The following is a 17,696-nucleotide window of genomic DNA, read 5'->3' as shown; positions in this document are numbered from 1 at the left end:
CTGTACCCAGTGCATGAAAGAGTGGTAAGTGATGTGGCCAGAATGCATTGGTACAGAACTTGGGGAATTTTGGTATCACAAAATGGGGGAGCCATAGAAAAATAAGGGTTGACTGGTAAACTTCTCTTTCCCACAGACTGGATGTGGATGAATAGTGGATGAATATTTCAACTTTCATGGCTGTCTTAAGTCTGGATATTTGTGCCTGATTCCCACTGAGGAGTGTGGTCTCTGTGGGATTATCACTCCTGACTTGTTCTTGTGTCTGGTAGGGAAATACCTCTTGCTGTACTTTGCCCTCATCCTCTTAGATACAGGGATTTCAAATAACAATAGAAATTGCCAGGTGAGTTTATGTAGGAATAACTAGGTGTTTGGATACAAGGTGATGGACATGCCTTCTTCAACCGTACATGTGCTATGCCTTTTCCAAACTTCCAGGAGCCTCTTCTGGCCATGTGAAACTGCAGGAATTCTGTGAAATTCTATCACAGAAGAGCCCTGTCCACAGGACTGCACAATCAGCATCCCTTCATCCCCCAGTGCATTACACCTTTTCCCCCATTCCCCTTTTTGTCATCTGCACCAGTTGTTTGAACCATTTTGCTCTGCTGTGTAAATTCAATTCAATCCCAAAGCAGAGTCAGGAGGGGCTGGGAGAAGGCATGATGGCTCCTGTTTCTCTGAAACCTTCTTAATTTGGTGCTTTATACATCTTAGAAATAAAATCCTGAGATTATATGTAAATGTTAATGAGCCTTAGCTGGGCTAAAGGCGTTGAGATTTGCCTGCAAAAGCCATCTGGATATCTGTCAGTGCAATGTTTGTTCTTCGTATTATTCTTTCAACCTGCTGTAAACAATTTCAATGGCTTCTGGATTTCCCCTTGATATACAAATGAATCTTCAGTGCTGATCCTTCTTTTGACTCTCTGTATCAGTTCTGATGCCAAGTGGAAACAAAACTCCTTTCTGTGTAATCCTGAACTGTGTGCTCCTGTGGGACTAGTCCTGAAAGGGAAGGAAAGGCAGCCCCAGCCCTTTCCCTGCCACCAGGCTTCAGGAGAGTCAAGCCAGAAGAGTGCAGAAAGTCAAGGTGGAGACCTGATCCTTGAAACCTGTCTCCAAGGCACCAGATCTGGCACCCCAGGCAAGGAGAAAAAACAGGGCAGAGGGTGAATTGCAGCTTGCCCCTTACACAGTTTTGTATAAAGCCTTTGAACCCTTGCCCTAAGGGGAGCCAGGGTGCCCCTGCAAGGCAGGGGGCTTCTAACAATGTGCCCCTTGTGCTGGCTGGTTTCTCCAAATGCTGCAGCATCTTGGATTATCTTGTTAATTGCTTCATCAGAAGGCACTCCCTCCTGATGTAAGAGCGATTTCCTACTCCTGTTGCCGGATGGAAGCTGAAATAAAGCAGTTTCATCTTTAGAAAACTATCAACCCTGAAAGAGTTGGGCTATTATTTTAAGTAAAGTAATGAGCAAACGCTGCTTGGAAATCATTAAAAGAACATATTCACAGCTCCAGACCCTGCTGTCCAATGTATATTGATGAAGCTTTTCCTGAACCAAGGAGGATGCAGGTTAATTTTTTCTGCTAAAATGACAGCGGCGGGGGCAAGATATTTTGCTGCTGCTGTGTATTGCATTTCCATCACTGAAAATTTGAAGTCAAATACAGGCTATTAGTGTAAGTGTGGGTAAATGGTGCGAGTGAACATTCATAATGATTTCTTCATAGAGGTTTGAAATGAGAGTTGGCAGAATTAATTTTTAGCTATATATTTTTTTTCATGGGAATGCTGAACTGTTCACACTTTTGTAACATCCTGAGTTCAATCTGAAGGTAGGCTTGTGTTTTGGTTTTGGGGTTTTTTTTCTTAATTGAAAAGCTTCTCATATCTGCAATGGAAATAGAAAATTGTACCCTACAATAACTAGTGATTTAAAACTTTTGCAAATAACTTATAAGATGTGTATACTCATGCATTTCCTGTCCTGCTGGATGTGGAGCAGTGACTTGAAGTTTGCTTTCCATGTTCACAGTTCCTTGACCATAAAGATGTATAATCAGCTATCCTGCCCCAAGGATTGTATTTGGAGCAATTGTTTTCTTTTTTTTTTTTTTTATTCTTAGGTATATACAGTTCTGACTATGGCAGAAAGATTGAACTTGTACCAGGGATGTAATAAATTCAGGTTGATAGCTCAAATGAAACAGAAGAGGGGTAGATTGAACTCCAGCTGCCCACCAAGATGTAGGGTTTTCTAAGCATAGTGGGTGGCACTGCAGGCATCCCGTGCAGGCTTCAAAGCACTGGGAAAGTATCTCAGAATAATTCTGTTGTGGAAAAAAAAGAAACAACTCTAAAACTTCAGATCAGTATGAGGGATAGAAAAATTTAACCACATTTCTGAAAACAGAATTCGTCTGTACACTCAGTGAAATAAAGTTTTCAGAGGAGCTTCAAGATCCTTTGGAAAGAGGCTGCTGAAAAACATGGCAAGCAAATTGCTAGCATAAGGTAAAATACAGATGGAGCATGCAGGCTTGTGTTCTTCCTTCAGAAAAGGAGGTGGTTTTTTTTTTGGTGTTAAAACTGTAAAATAACACCTACAGCTGTTTTTTGGAGTTAAATCACCACCTCCATGGTTCTCCTGTGTATAGATGTTGTTCAGATGACAGGAGTTGACTGGAGTGTTGAATATTTCTGGATGCTCATGATGGGCAGGTTTCTAAAGCTCACCATGCTTTGTGTTGCTCAGTAACAGCAGGGGACGGGTGATGAAGGTGACAGATGAGCTGATCCAGCAGAAGCACCGTGTCATTTCTTTGTGTGTACCTTGCACATGTGCAGTCTTTCTGCAAGGTTTTCTCAAGGAGAAAGCCAAAACCAGTGAGAGAGCACTACAGCATGGGAGAAATTGTTCAATAATGGCTGAGATCCTAATTAGCTGTAGTCCTAAAGAAAGGAAATGAAAACGATTTAGGGCATATTTTGTGAGGGAAAAAGAAATCTGATTATTCTTGCATTTCCCTATTGCCTTCTTCACCTGTGAAGAAAGAATTATTGTATTCTAGGATTTTTAGTATTTAGAGATTGAACTCTCAGCTGTAAGGCTAAATCAGATGACCTGACACTTGTTCTCTTTCACTCACTTCTTTCCTTCAAAGATGAGCTGAGTTTGCTCCTTGAATTTGACCGTGGAGGTGGAATCAGATTTCATAAGGGAAATGAAAATCTCATTTTCAGACAGATGTTGGATATTAAAACCAGGCACATGTTAGGAAGCTTAATCTGAAGAGCTATGCATATGGTTTAATTTTTTCAGTAGAAAATGTAATTAAATTGTCTGGTGTTCCTGGATTAGCCCATAGTGCTTCATGCTGTAATCTTGCACGAAAATCTAAAGTGTGTGGTTTTGATATTTCTGGTATATGTAAGCTTTTTTTATTGTGAAGGATTTGTATCTGGTTCAATTTATTTACTAATTAACCTTTTTTCACTGATTGTCGGAGTTGGTGTTCTATGTGGTCATAGATAAACTTATCCTCTGTTGTTACTCTGGGAAGAATGCTTTTAAACTTTGATTTCTCTAAATATTAATACAAGCTGTGAAGCTTTTCCTAATGATAAAGAAAATAATCATTTTGTGCAGCATAGATTTCTTTATGTTTTCATAAGTTTACTATGAAATTTGGGTCATACTGATTCCTGGGTATGCCACTTCGTAGAGAAGAATCACCAAAGATAATTTCAAACATACTCTTTTGCTTGTTTTTCCTTTTCTTCAAAGGGAAATAATTGTGGATGAGGGAGAAGGGGAGCAGAGAGGCATTGGTGCACATGATTTTTGTCAAGGAAAAAGTGAGTAAATAAAATAAAAAGGGCCACGCCTTCAGCATGCATGAAGATGTGTGCAGGCTTTGCAGATCAGCTATCTGCAAGGGTTGAGACTTCCTCTAGAAACCCTGGAATTGAAGCATGTAGGGTCTGCCCACATACCCCTGTGAATGTGTAAGAACATCTCCTTGCCTGTTTTACAGCAGCGGGGACAGAGCAGCAGCCCGACACGTGATGGCAACCAGGGTCTGTGTGCTGGGAGTCCCTGCCAGGGAGGCATCCTGTGCTGCTGGGGGTGGAACGTGCTGCTGCCATGTCTGCCTTCCTGCTGTCAGACGTGCTGGCTCAGGGGAGCAGGAGTGTGTACATCCACTTGTGTTTGGATGTACCACTCGTCTTCTCCACTGTGGAAAATGGAAACAGCCACCTTCTTCCCGTAGTGCGGATGTTTGTCGCTTTATGGTGTTTGGCTCCTGTAAGGCTCATTTAATGTGGATCAGATGGAAAGTGTGCAGAGTGGTTTTCTGACTCCTGTCCAAAGAAAGCCTTGGGTCAGCTGGCATACAGCTTTCTGAGAGCTGGCTCAGCTGAGTCTTCCTAAAGCTGGCAAATGAGCTGCCTGTTCAGCCATGAGGAGCCTGCAGCAGGCAGGGATGCATCACTGGGACAGGGTAATACGTAGGTAAGACATCAAGTAACTGCTGTAGGTATTTAAACTCCCAGCCACTTGGGCAATTCCAACTTGAAGAGTGGCTGGGGAGGCCAAAATAATACGTGCTCAAAGCATGGAGACTGCAAGGAGGAAAAGTAAATTGCCCGCTTTGATATCACTCAATTGCTCAAGAGAGCCCCCAGCAGACAAAAAGACAAAGACAGTAAACCAGGTTGTATCTGGCTTTGCTTAGGTGGTCACAGTCTTTCTCGTGATTTAACTGAATGTGTTTTGTACTGATTTATGTAGGCAGGCACTGAAGCTTTTTTCCTGTGAATCCTGCACCTACCGCTGGCCAAGCTGAGACCCTCGCCTTCAGTGGCAGCGTTTTGGTGGCATGGACACTGTCCCCTCAAGGCAGCTTGGTGTGGCAGGAGGAGGTGACAGAATGAAGGGGCAAAAGAAGTGTTTGTCTGCTTCCTTGGGGCAGGTGACCTTTCTCCAAGCGACCTTCTGCAGCACAGTGATGACTGTGCCACTGTGTGCTGTTGGCTTTTGCTTTGCTGGGTAAGCAGGAGTGCGGTTGAAAAAAGGAAGGACTGGACTTTTTTGAGGGAAAATGTGCTTTGAAAGAGCCTAATTTATGTCATTTCAAAAGCAGGAGTTTTTAAAACATCTTTGCCTCTCTGTTTCCTATGTTCAGAAATCTCAACTGAAATAGTCATTTTCCTGAAAGGAATATTAAGCTGGCAGGAAAACTTTGCAACAGCTCTAGCAGACTGATCTTATGATGAGTTTTGGTTTTGAGTTACTTTTAGCTTGGGATGTCCCAGGTTGTCTGGTCTCTAAGCACCATCTACCTCCTTTCTAAATACCTACAGTAACCAGTTCTAATTGTCTGAAACTGTAATATGCTTTTTTCCCATCATGGCATCTTTACAACTTTAAATCTATGTTTTAAGTCAAACTATCCAGTATTAATTTATCTTATTTATTCAAGGAATAACTTTTTTTTTTTAATGAAAGTTTTAACATTTTTCCTAATCTTAGAGGCAGATTTAAGATTACCTTGTTTTACAACCAAAGTTCTTGTGCAGAAATTTAAAGTGCAGAATTTCCCTCGAATACTTGCAGCTGCTAATGTTAGATTTTATACTTAGAAATCAGTATGTAATAATATATCTCATGATAATCTAGCAGCTGGGAAGTCCATGAGCACTCAAAGACAAACAGGCGGCCAGCCACTCTGATAATTGCCACTTCACAGCCCTTTCAGTGGAAGGCTACAAAGTGGGATTGGTGCTAAAATGCCTTTCAACGGGAGATGCCCAGTATTAGTGAGAAGTTTTCACTAGAAACACATGGAGGGAAAATATTCACTAGTACAACTCTAACTCATGAATTATCATTTAGATGAAGAAAACAAAATCCCATAAGTGGTGGTCTGAAAACATTTTTTGGAATTAAACCACCCCATGTGTAGTCTGTAGCATTTTTTTCCATCAAGCTGTTTTAGGCTAGGCTGGCAGCCTCTAGTAACGGGATTCATTTGGCTTTCAGCAAGCTGGCAGGCATCTTACAAGGGGGAAAATTTGGCTGGGTATTCTGTTTCTTTATACCTTTTGGATTCAGCTGTGGTAAGTTGAACTGCCAGAGAGAGATTTAGATGGTACCCTCCTTATTTAAGGTGTGTGACGGAATGCGTTCAAGAGAACTGAGGCAGATGCATATCTTGCCTAGATCTGCATTTTAGATTCATCATCTTTGTTGCCTTCTTGAGTAGCAGTGAAAATTAAATGAAGTGGCAGTGCTGAAGCAATGTGCTCTTACTCATCATCTCTATTCACCCACCTTTTCAGCTCATCTCTCTCTTTCCCTTTTTTCCCTTTTTTTTTTTTTTCCTGGTGACACTTCAGCACATGCTGTGAACATATGCCAAAATGCTCATTCTTAAAAGCTGCCTTCATTCATCTTGAGCTGTTATCAAGAACTTTGTCTGCTTCATGGGTAAATTGCACAGTGCCGAATCAATGTCCTCTTGTACTGGAAACCAGACAATTCTGACAAACTCTGTTGCATTCATAGGGAGTGAGTGAAGAGATGGCTTAGCTCATGCAGAATGCAGGGATCAAAACACCTTCTGCCTCTCAACTGAGGCGGTGACACAAATGTGACTGCTGATCCTAAACCAAAAAAAAATTAGAAATGTTTGCTTGCTGCAAGTTACTTTGTATGCTTGATAGATATTCCAGCATTACAGATGACAGTTTTTGGAGCATAAGCTCCTATGTGTACTTCATCAAGGTGATTTTCAGATCATGTATTATTTTGGCTCTGCACTTGTTTTAAATTCTCCTTAATGTAATTTTAGCTGTAGCATGAATGTACTTAAATCTGAATACTCTCCTTGACAGGAAACCTCAGATGAATAAACCAGACCTATTGTGTAATTAAAGAGTTTCTTTGGAAATTGGCTTCATTTCAGTTTTTAAATGTTGTTTAATTTGTTCCAGAAGTAAAGTGAATTTGTTTTTTCAGAACTTGGTCATGATTGCTGGTGGTCGGAGCTATAATAAATTGAATTCCTTCCTAATAAATTGAATTCCTTCCTAATTTAAACACATTATAAATATGTAAACTAAGGTATCGTCTGCATTGACAGGCATTGGCAATACAAAGTGATAGTACCTTTCCAAAGAAAATTGTCTCTTTAATTACACAGAATAACAGAAACTGCTTCTTCCTATTGCAGATTCACAAATGTTGGGCAGTTGTTTGAGTGACAGGTTCTGCAGTAATTTGAGTACAATACTTTAGTAGATTTATGTTGAGGGAGAGGGGAGAAGGGGAAAATATACAGGCTCTACTAGAAACTACATATATATTCAGCAAGCAAATGAGATACAAGCTTTGAAACAATAAGCTGCTCTATCATGCACAGACGGTCTTTCAGGATACCAGGCCTCAGCTCTGAAGTCTCTCTACACATTGATAAAAATGTCTAACTGAATGAAATAAGTTTATTCTGTCTCATGTTAAAGCCCTGTTAAGCTACTGAGAACTGACTGAGCTTCTGACTCAGTCATTGTTCCTGTTTTTTTACAACTCCTCCCATTCAGTTAATTAAAAAACCTGTTCCTGAGCAGGAAACAAAAGCACTTTTTATACAGAATTGGTCTATGTGCATTTGAAAGATTTCTGCTTCGTGAATGCAGTTTTTCTTTAGCTTTGTTTACTGCATCACAAGTGGCAGTGCTGTGATGTGAGTGCTCTCCTTGCGTGGAGGACGCACCGTCCCACACTTGGGCCAGGGTGTGTTGCCCACGGGATGGGGTCAGAACCTGAAAGGCACAAAAGACTCTCAGTGAGCAAGAAGGCAATGAATGGTGCCCAGGTCAGGCCACAGACATGGGGATACTCATGTGGGAGTGGCAGGAGGAAGAAGATCTGTCGGCAAAAGAGCAGAAAGCGTAAAGGATGGTCAGTTTGCAATTGAAGAAAAGTGTCTTTGCACTGTGGCAGAACCATTAAGAGCTTGAGTTTTGGTGAGTGCTGGCTTTGAAGCTTTTGCCGAATCAATAAATAAAAGCTGTTACTCAGTAAGGCAAAGTTAATGATTAAGCTCAGAGGTTGCTGCTGTTATTTTAGTGAAAGTTTTGACTTACTAAGAAATAGAAGAATGTGTATGAACTTGTTTGGGAGAGCTGCTTTCACTTTACAGTTTTATTTTTTAAGAGATGGATACCAAATCCAAAAAATTGTCTGGTGTAAATCCACAACTTGCTTGTGGTTAGGATGCCTGGAATCCATATTGTGGTAAAAATGCACTTCTGCACATCTTAAATCTCTCCCTATAATTGCAATCTCTCAATTTTTTTAAATCAAAGTGAAATGATAGGATTCATAGCAGGCCTGACACAGAGGCTGGAACCTGCTTGTTTCTAATTTGCAGGAGTTGGCTCTCTTCAATGCAATCAAATTTTGGTCCCCTAAAATTATTAGCCCTGTTTTCAAATTCATCTGTTTGTCTAAGAATGAAGCCTCTTCCATCTGTCACTATAACATTTTTCTGTTACCACAGGTGAACACAGTTTCTTTCTTGAATGCTGTCTGGTTTTTATCTTTCTGTCAGTGCAAAAATTAATTTTCATAATTTTGGCACAAATATAGGCACTGGAATTAAAAGAAACTGTTCCACTAGAACTATTCCACTGAACTCAGGTCCTGAAATATTGCTGCCCTCAGGAAATACTCCAGCTTCCTTCATTGACACTTTATTTGCACAAGGAACTGAAATTCACGGTTTAGCAACCAAAATGGCAAGTGTGAAAGGTGAATTTCCTGAGAGGAGGCACCTGCTGAGGCCAGGGAAGGATGTCATTGGGTTTCTGTACTCATTAAGTACTTGTAGTGCATAATCCCCATGCAGATTATGGACTACAACTGCTGGTGTGGGCATCAGCCTACAGGAACAGATTGTGTTACTGTGTTTTCTCCAAATTATTAATTACAAATTTGTTCTGAAATAAAAGGAAAAGGAATTTCTTCTGCCAACACTGAGGAGGAAAATTTACACATTCATAATTTCTTCTGAAATCAGTGTTAATGAGGTGTGTAATCTGTGGTATAAAGGCAACGTATTTGGATGCAAAATCTCAGCATGCTTGGCTAACCTTTAACAGGTATTCTAACACAGTCTGCTTGAGCCTGCTTGAAACTAATAATATTAATTACAAGTGTTAACCAGGAGTTTGTTCTGTTACTCTCATCTCAACTTTCTTCTGTGCTTTAATGAGCTGTTAATCTGTTTTAGACAACCCTGTTTGTTTAATGTATGTATGTCTTGGGATGATGATTTGGGAGGAGATCACCTAGCTAGGACTAGATCCAAAACGCAGATTAGGTCTGTGCTGCTTCATACTTTTAAAGGTATGTGATGTCTTTCAAATAGAAAAATCTATGGGCACAGCAGTGTGAGGTTCTGTTAAGGGTCTTATCTGCCACCCAGTGCAAGGTTGGATGTTCAGTTTGCATTGACATATCTAAGCTCGGTCTCCGCTCCTTAGGATTGATTTTTGGCCTCAATTCAGTCTTAATGTATAAGTGAAAGCAATGCATTTACTTAGTAAGGCAAATGTTTCAAAGTATAGTAAGAACTGTAACCATATATCTTCTCACCCTTGATTCTGCCTCATTTTCTTTTCTGGTAGTTGTTGTTAGAGGCTTCTAAGTGAGGGATTAAGTTGCCTTTGTCTCCTTATCAAGTCTTCCTCTCTGGTGGCAGGCAGTTCCATTGGATGTTCCCATAAGGATCCTGGATGCTGCTGCAGCAGGTTGGAGCCATAAGCTTTCAGTGACTATTAAACATTGTCATAACTGAGATCTGCATGGATATTATCTACTCCAGTACCAAAGGAATGATGCTCACACAAGGAAAGATTTTGCCATTGGGCAGCTGCTGTAAAATGTAGTCACCTCAATACTATTTCATGCAAGCTCTGGGTTGGTTTAGCTGGGCTCTCTGTAACTCTTTCTCTCAATCCCTTTTTGAGCTGTGATCAGGGTAAGTGCTGATACTCACCAGGAGAGCATCCCATCTTCATGTGTGTGTCTTTATATTCTTACTCTTCAACAGGAAACTTACCACAGCTTTTGTTAAAAGTAATTTGGAAAGTCAGACAGTGTGGTAGTCACCAGAGTCCTCTGCATGGTCAACTGAGTGTGTGAACTAACACACTGCTTATGGAACATACTCTTCATGTCTGTTGGAAGTACATGGGAAAGGAAAAAAATTATGTTAATTACAGGTTAGATCAATGATAACCCAGTAAGTTAAATCTAGTTAACTTACAGTCCAGACACTCAAAACATGTGACCCTGTAGAATGGAACATTTCATTGTGGTAATCTTGTATTTGTGATGATAATAACTTATGAAACAAGGGTTGGAGGTTAGGCTTGTTTTCCCTGTCTGTCTTTTTACATGATCTGTAACCTAAAATTCCCTCTCTTGAAATATCTGTGAGTTAAATCTGCTTTAAGCGATCATCAGTCACCATTTGAACTGATTTTTCTTTGTTATGCTGCCAACAGAATCTTTCTCTTTTTTTTTTGTTATGCTACTTACGAATCATAAAAGTAAGATAAGACAAAAGAGAATGCTAGGCTGTACCATCCCCTTTGCTTTGCCAGCACAGGATTAGAGGGTTTGATTAGCAAGCATTGCGTTGCTGTGTGGGAAGCTTGGTTGGATTCCCTTCCTTGATCTCTCAGGTGGTGTCTGTGCATATGCACAGGTGATGTGTCAGTGGGCTGATGCTCTGCTTCAGCATGTCTCACCAGGTTGTGGTGCCTGACTCATTCTCTCTTGGTTGATGGGGTGTTTGTGCCACAGACATGACACAGTGAGGAATAAAGGCATTCAAGCCTTCAAAATCTTCATAATACTTCCCGGAACTAAAACTATTCATTCTGAAGGGCTCCTTTGCCATGAAATGTTACACAATATCAGTTGACTGAATGTGCCTTTGTGCCTTGCCCTCTGCTTTGCAGTGCCATAAGTTTAGTTCCAGTACACTTGATAAATTCTACTGGTGTCATGTTTACTTAGATCTGTCTCTCGTTCATGTTCCGTCTATTTTTTTTTAATACATTCCCAAAATTTCCAGAAGATTGGGTATAAATTGGGACACAGGAGGTCCTCTTCTTCACCTGTCTCCTCAAAAAAAGTATTGACAGGCAGTTCTTAAAAAAACAGAAGGAATATTTTGGTTCCTTACAGCTGTTTCAAGGTGATTATGCCTTAAGAATCAATCATAGCATTTCTAGTTTGTGTCTCAGTTGTCATCCTTTGGAAGCTGTGCACCAAAGATACATTTGTGTATTTTCCTGTTGTATTCTCCACCCTTTTATAGTTTCCTGTGTACCTTCAGCAGGCTACAATATGAAAATAAACAAAGAAGTTCTCATTAATAACTCAAAAAAATACCTTCTCTGCCCCCAAGCCTTTTTTTCCATAGCTCTCAGAAGCTATCAGTGTGGCAGACAAGGATGAACCTATGCCACTGAGTTATCTTGCTCTATTTTTGACTGAGGGGTTGAACTTATCATGGCACTGCATCCATGTTAGTTTGCTGCCACATCCCAACCTGAGATGGAATCAGCAGCTCCTTCAGTGGAGAGTTCAGAGATAACATAGCAGGTGATTCACTTTCCTGTCTTCTCTGTGAGCAGCAAGCCTGCCTGCACTACTCCATTTGTGGACTACTGTCTGCTCCTGCTATTAAAAACAGCATTCTGTAATTCCATGTACACTTGCAATTTCTCTCTTTGCAGTGAAGCTCTGCTGCTGAGTGTACCTGCACTCTTCTCTCCTCTGGAGAGCTGGGAACAAATGCTCACTGTTGACAAGTTGGAAGATGACAAAAGTGAAGCAAGGCATTTATTTCCCACTCATCGTGACTTCTGCTTCTCTGCCAAACCCTTTCACATTGGCTTAGTGATAGGTCCCTGGAAGAGCTTCAGTATTAATTTTACACTGTGGTCCCAGTTGGCCACACGATAGCTCTGTCAAAGATTGTGATGGGCTTTTCTTCCTTTTCTCAGGTCTAGACAGCTACAGCCACTGCTAGGACAACACTTCTTACAACAACAAAATGCCGCATTTAGGTTCTATGCAAAGACATATTGGCAAATGTCAATCTAAATTAAAAGTTGACTATTTTTTTTAAATTGCAGGTGGGCTGAAGTGTTATGGTTATAGCTCAGTCTATTATTTTAGAGTCTTTATTTTGCCATGCTCTCTCTTGACTGGCTGTGTGATCTAAGGATTAGTTAGGGATGCAATAGCTCAACCGTACGATCTAGTTGATGGGCTGATGGGGAGACCACAAACTGAGATTCCTTCCATTGTCCCCCACTAAAGTGAATTTATATCTTTATCAGACATTGAGGAGAGTTGTATATGCAATCAGATAAAGACTGTACAGGTACATCTAAGAACCAGATCTCCTGAAGTGTACTTTGGGTTTATGCTCTTCAAGTCTGCCCAGTTATACCAAAGATCATCATTTTGTGAAGAAAAACAAAGCAATTTACTTGTGTTATGCACAGGAATGCTGAAAAATGTAGGCAAGAACTGTCTTTTTTCAAAATGATGTTATTTTGTCAGGTAGAGCCTTTTCTTTTTGAGTAGCTCTGTAGTTCTTTGAAATACTAAAATGCTGTCAGCAGTCAACAAGTAATATGAAACATAAACCTCTGCAATATTTTTGCTACCCTGCTGTGCTGTCTGCGCATTCTTGATTAGCACTGGGCCTTGCACACAGTTTCATAGAGGGCTGTGAGACTTCCTAAATAATCAAAGAAAGACAATACAGCTCCTGCCTCCTTGGAGAAACATTTAGCAGCTAACACAGCTGAGCAGATGTTTCAGTGACCTTCCATGTTTCCTATTGACGACATGCATTTTTCTTTAACAGAGTTTGTTTTTCCAGCTTTTGGTGTATGAGCATTAACGTGCTCTCATGCTTTTATATCAATGAAAACTTGACAGTTTGTCCAGCCAGTGAATGCCTGCCATAGATAAAGACTGCCTGGGTCTAGGTACAGTGCAGACACTGTACAGAATGTTTCTGTTTCAGGAACATTCTGGACTGTTGGAAACTGCTGGACTATTTGAGGGTAAGGTGTAAGTCACTTTGAAAACCAGGAGATCTTACATCACAGAAATAACCTGTATAAGCTGGGTTGGAGTTAGGAATGCATGTAAGCCTGCAAGAACCTAAGCATTGGAAGCAGCAGAAGCTGGGACAGAAAGGGCTGATCAATGCCCCTGCTTACAGCCATTCCAGGGCCAATCTGGCAAGGAGGAAGATGGACTGATCTACCTGCTCCTAATGGGTTTTTATAAATGCCTTCATAAACTGGAGAATACGCACTGGTTTAGGTCCTTCCTTGCCTTTTTAGCTTTCCAGACTCATTTCCACCAGTAGTAGATTTACTGTCTTTGCTGTAAGTACCTTCACAGAGAAATAAGAATTCATAATCTACAGAGATAATATATACTAGAATGAAACTGTTCCAATACTGTGTCTGCCAGAGGCCAGACAGAAAGATAAAGAGATAAAGAGCTTGCAGTAGTTGTTCATTTCTCCCTTGTGTTTGGCTGCAGAGGAATAGCCATACCTGCTCAGTGGACCATGCAGGTATTACGAATCTTTGATCTTTCTGAACCTTCACTGATTTAGTACAGAAACATTTCATTATTCTTTTTGTGCTAGTGAGAGAGAGGGATGAGCTTCTATAAAAGTATAGTTTTAGCTTTATATTTTCTTTATTTTTTTTGTTAATTTCCTAATTAACACAAAGTGAAATTGCCCTGTGGTTTGTTCAAGCTATCTGTCAGTTTTGTCAAGTGTTCCAAGGAAATTGCGCCTCTTGGAAAGTGGAATAAATTTCCACTTCAACATGCAGTCAAGCCATACTTATGTCCATTAAACTTTTGTTTCAGCCGTGCTGTCTTTGTTTTTTTTATGGAGGCTTGAATAGAGACCAGGCAGAAACATAGTAAGAAATTGTCTGCTTCCTCCCCATTAGTTAGTTAGTTACTGACATCTGGTTCAAATATGTATTATAAGTTCTTCAGCCCTTCTTTCTCTCCTTCCAAAAAAAAAAGTCTGTTTTTTTCAATGAGGAAATAAATTTTTAAAAGCTGTCTACAGAAAATCTCAAATTATAAACCCATCTTTTTCAAGGAAGAGGCATTTTAACGTCTAGCCCTGACAGCTCTCATGCACAGCATACTTCTTGATTTCGTAACAGGCAGAGATTAATGCTGCCCTTCTCTTCTGTGCTTTGGGATCTGTGTGTACTCCTCTGTCGTCAACCTCCTCGTGAACTGCTGCTTATTAGCAGTGAGGGCACAGACGGCTTTGTGTTTGTGAGGCTCAGCTGAAGGACGGGGAGGATGGCACAGATAGTGACACAGACAGCTCTGAGCGTCGCTTTGTACCAAACCAAAGCTCCCAATTATGATTTTCTCTTTTTTCTTTTTTTCCTTTTTTTTTTTTTTTTTTTTTTTTTTCTGCAGGAATGTGTAATTCTGCAGTAAAGAGCAAACTCTGCTCCCAGTCGCACACAGCCCAAAGAGTTGGTTCTATGCTGAGGAATTTGGGACTTTTTTGTAGAACTTTGGGTTGCAGGGAGTAACTGGCCTTGTCTTGCCACCAGATTCACTGTTGTTAAATATATAACAGTCCTAGAAAAATAGTATTATTATGCTTGCAAACAGAGTAACTGGAGAACCTAGAATTAAAGGCCACTGTCTCATTCAAAGGGCTGGATGAGTATTGTTCGTATCATGTATTACTATTCAGTATTTTGTTTTCCTTCCTCGTTCATATGAATTCATGCTTTGTTACTGTACCCAACTCAGCTCCCACTCTGAAGTGAGAATTCTCAATTTCTTTCTGAACTAGTAAAATTTTATTACTGCAGTATACCGCAGTTTCAAAAGCTGTTTAGCTTCCATGCAATATCATGTTCACCTCATTTCTGTGCATAAGCATGGAGTACCAAATCAGAAGTAACTCCACTGAGTTTAGATCTGTCTGAGATGACCTAAACTTGCTGTAGTTTGAGTTTGGGGGTTTTTTTGTCATTAAAAACTCTAATCACAGCTTGCCTCAAATGGAAGCCACAGCCAGTAATCCTGCAAATCAGACCCCTAGCTCCCAAACTGGCCAATCAGTTAGGGCTGCATCCCACTGCCTGTGTCGGTAGTCAAACAGGATAACAGTTGAAAATAAACATAGCCTCAGGTCAGCCCATGGTGAAGGAACACTGTGTGACATCTCTTAAATTTAAGAGCATCCTGCTCTTAGTGACTATCAGAAGTAAATTTACTGGCTCTGTTCTTTAAAGTAGTGTTTTTTCTTTGCTGTCAGATGTTCCCTGGTGCAGCTCATAGTCTCTGCTGCTACACAATGTCCTGGCACATCCTGGCTCCTTGCACAAGGGCACCTGACTTCACTCGGCTTCCCCACTCCTCAGTTTCTTTTACAGGAAAGTGGGGTGCCTGTGAGGGAAAGGACCTGTTCAGCCAGGGAATGCATCTTCCTCTTGGTTAGGCTGTGGCTGACAAGGAAATCCTGAAGACAGGATTTTCATGGTCTGTGGCAGACTGGTGATTAAAAAGCACAGTTCTCTCTTCGTCTCTCCATGTGTGTGCTTTGGCATCAGTCATAACGCACTTCCCAGCATCAGTTAACTGAGCAGCTTCCTGCTCATTTTCCAGATTCCCTTAGCCCAAAGGTGTTGGCTGCCTGGCCCCTCTGTTGCTTTGCACCCAAAAGGGCTCAAAGTGGACAGGCTGAGGAATTCAGCTTTAGTATGCTGGCATGTTTCTGTTGAGTATGTGAAGCATTTTCCAAATGCTCGTCTGCTGTCAGGTTTCCTCTGGCTACCCATACTGTCTGCCAGGTATAGCTTTATCACTCCTACAGTTTGTAGTCTTAATCCCAGAGGTACTTTAAAGTTTGTGGAAAAAGAGTTTACCAATATTTTTCAAGATAAGAGGGTATATCTACAGTGAAAGTTTTCTATACTGTCAGAAAGCAATTAAACAAATTTACAGGGAAGAAAACCTCTGGGGCTGCTAAGCCCAAAAACCTCTTCCCTGCACTGGGCATCCTTCAGCCATGAGTTCCTCTAAGAGCTGGGAAGGAGATTCTGGGTAGTATTGCTAATTGTGCATTAAGTCCAACCTTCTTACATGGCTGTTGCTTACTCCTGTCTAAGGTGGAATGCTGCTTGAGGCAGACCTTTGGTCTGACCCAGAGAAGCCATTCCTGCTGTGGTACACTGCAGGAAGGGCTTCCTCAGGTCAGACCAAAAGTCTGTGGCTTCTACCCCAGTGCTGGTCTCCAAAGTACATGAATTGCCTTGGTTGAATGTCACATCATAGCATGTCCTGAAGCAGACGTGAAGTTGGGAAAACTCAACTGATTATGGAAAGTGTGAAGGTTATTAAAACACTGGAAAAATAGTCCTGCAGTGAGAAACACCATCATATGTAGTTACCCTGCTGATAATACTTCAAAGTTACCATGATCACTTTAGAAAGACAAAACATGTGGAAGGGTATAAAGGAAGTCCTCTGCCTTGCAAGTTGATATTCAGGGTTGCAACCACAGAGCTCTCAACATACTGATTAAAAGGGTGTGCCCCTGGCAGCAGGTGCTGGGGGATAGGCAGCAGCACTGAGCCTCTTGCTTTGGCACCTCTCCTGAGGGGTGGGTGGGTGGGTGCACGTGTGTGCACACACCTGGCAGGGGCAGGACAGCTCTCTCTCATGGGCATCCGGGCTCACTGAGTTTGCATTGTCTTCTGCTGTTGTGTGGCCTGAAATAGTTCAGTGTGGGTGGATTCTCCAAACGTGTCACAGAAGTCTCAAGCCTGATGGGATGTAAAGGGGCAGCAGGGTGCTGAGCACAAGAATGCTGAAGGAGTGAGAAAATATTTCTGTAGGTGGCTGACATCCTCATGTACTGTATGTATTTTAATGAAGTTCAGTTCTATTTGGGAACAATAATCCAGTGCATGCATTGCAAATTTTAAAATGTGATTTACAGGAGGTGCACCAGCCACAGATTTTATTCAACCTTTTTTCTCATTTTCTAAAGCTGTTTTTTACATCAAGTCTTGCTGAGACCAGCCTTTAACTTATTAGTAGTTACCATTTCTAAATTTGGAAAGATCACTCCACTGATCTTAAGCTTAAGTCATACAAACAGTAAATTGTCTTAAGCTTTTCTTATATCTGTATTTATAAAATAAAGTTTTAAAACTTTGTGTTCATAGTGCACACAGGTGATTGATGTGCCTGGCTGTCCCTGGCAGGTCTGCCTGGGGTGGCTTCCTCCATGTTAGTTCTTGTCTTTTACAAGAGAGAAAATAGCTGAAGTTTCCATGCTGGGGGGAGGTAAAGTTAGCAAGAAACACTTCTTTCTCATGCTCTTCTGAAGGCAGACACCTTCAAAAGAGTTTTAAGTGTGTGGTTTAATATCTTATGTTAGCTAAAGTTCTCAAAGGGTTTAGTTTATCATTAAGGAAAGTTAGATGCTGTTCCATTCTTACGGAAGCCCAGGGATAAAAGGGTTTAGATTTAGCCTGCTGTTTGATGATGCTAAAAACAAACCCAA

General features: G+C 41.0%; 1 protein-coding gene across 2 annotated transcripts in view; it reads left to right on the top strand.

The window, feature by feature from the left end:
* GAREM1 (GRB2 associated regulator of MAPK1 subtype 1) overlaps window positions 1–17,696 on the top strand; it is a 102,070-nt gene that overhangs the window by 59,406 nt on the left and 24,968 nt on the right. The gene's annotated exons all lie outside the window — the stretch shown is intronic.

The sequence above is a fragment of the Vidua chalybeata genome, chromosome 1, assembly GCF_026979565.1.
Source record: "Vidua chalybeata isolate OUT-0048 chromosome 1, bVidCha1 merged haplotype, whole genome shotgun sequence".
NCBI classification, from domain to species: domain Eukaryota; kingdom Metazoa; phylum Chordata; class Aves; order Passeriformes; family Viduidae; genus Vidua; species Vidua chalybeata.
Note: the sequence above shows the minus strand (reverse complement) of the source record. Positions and strands in the feature narration are given on the sequence as shown.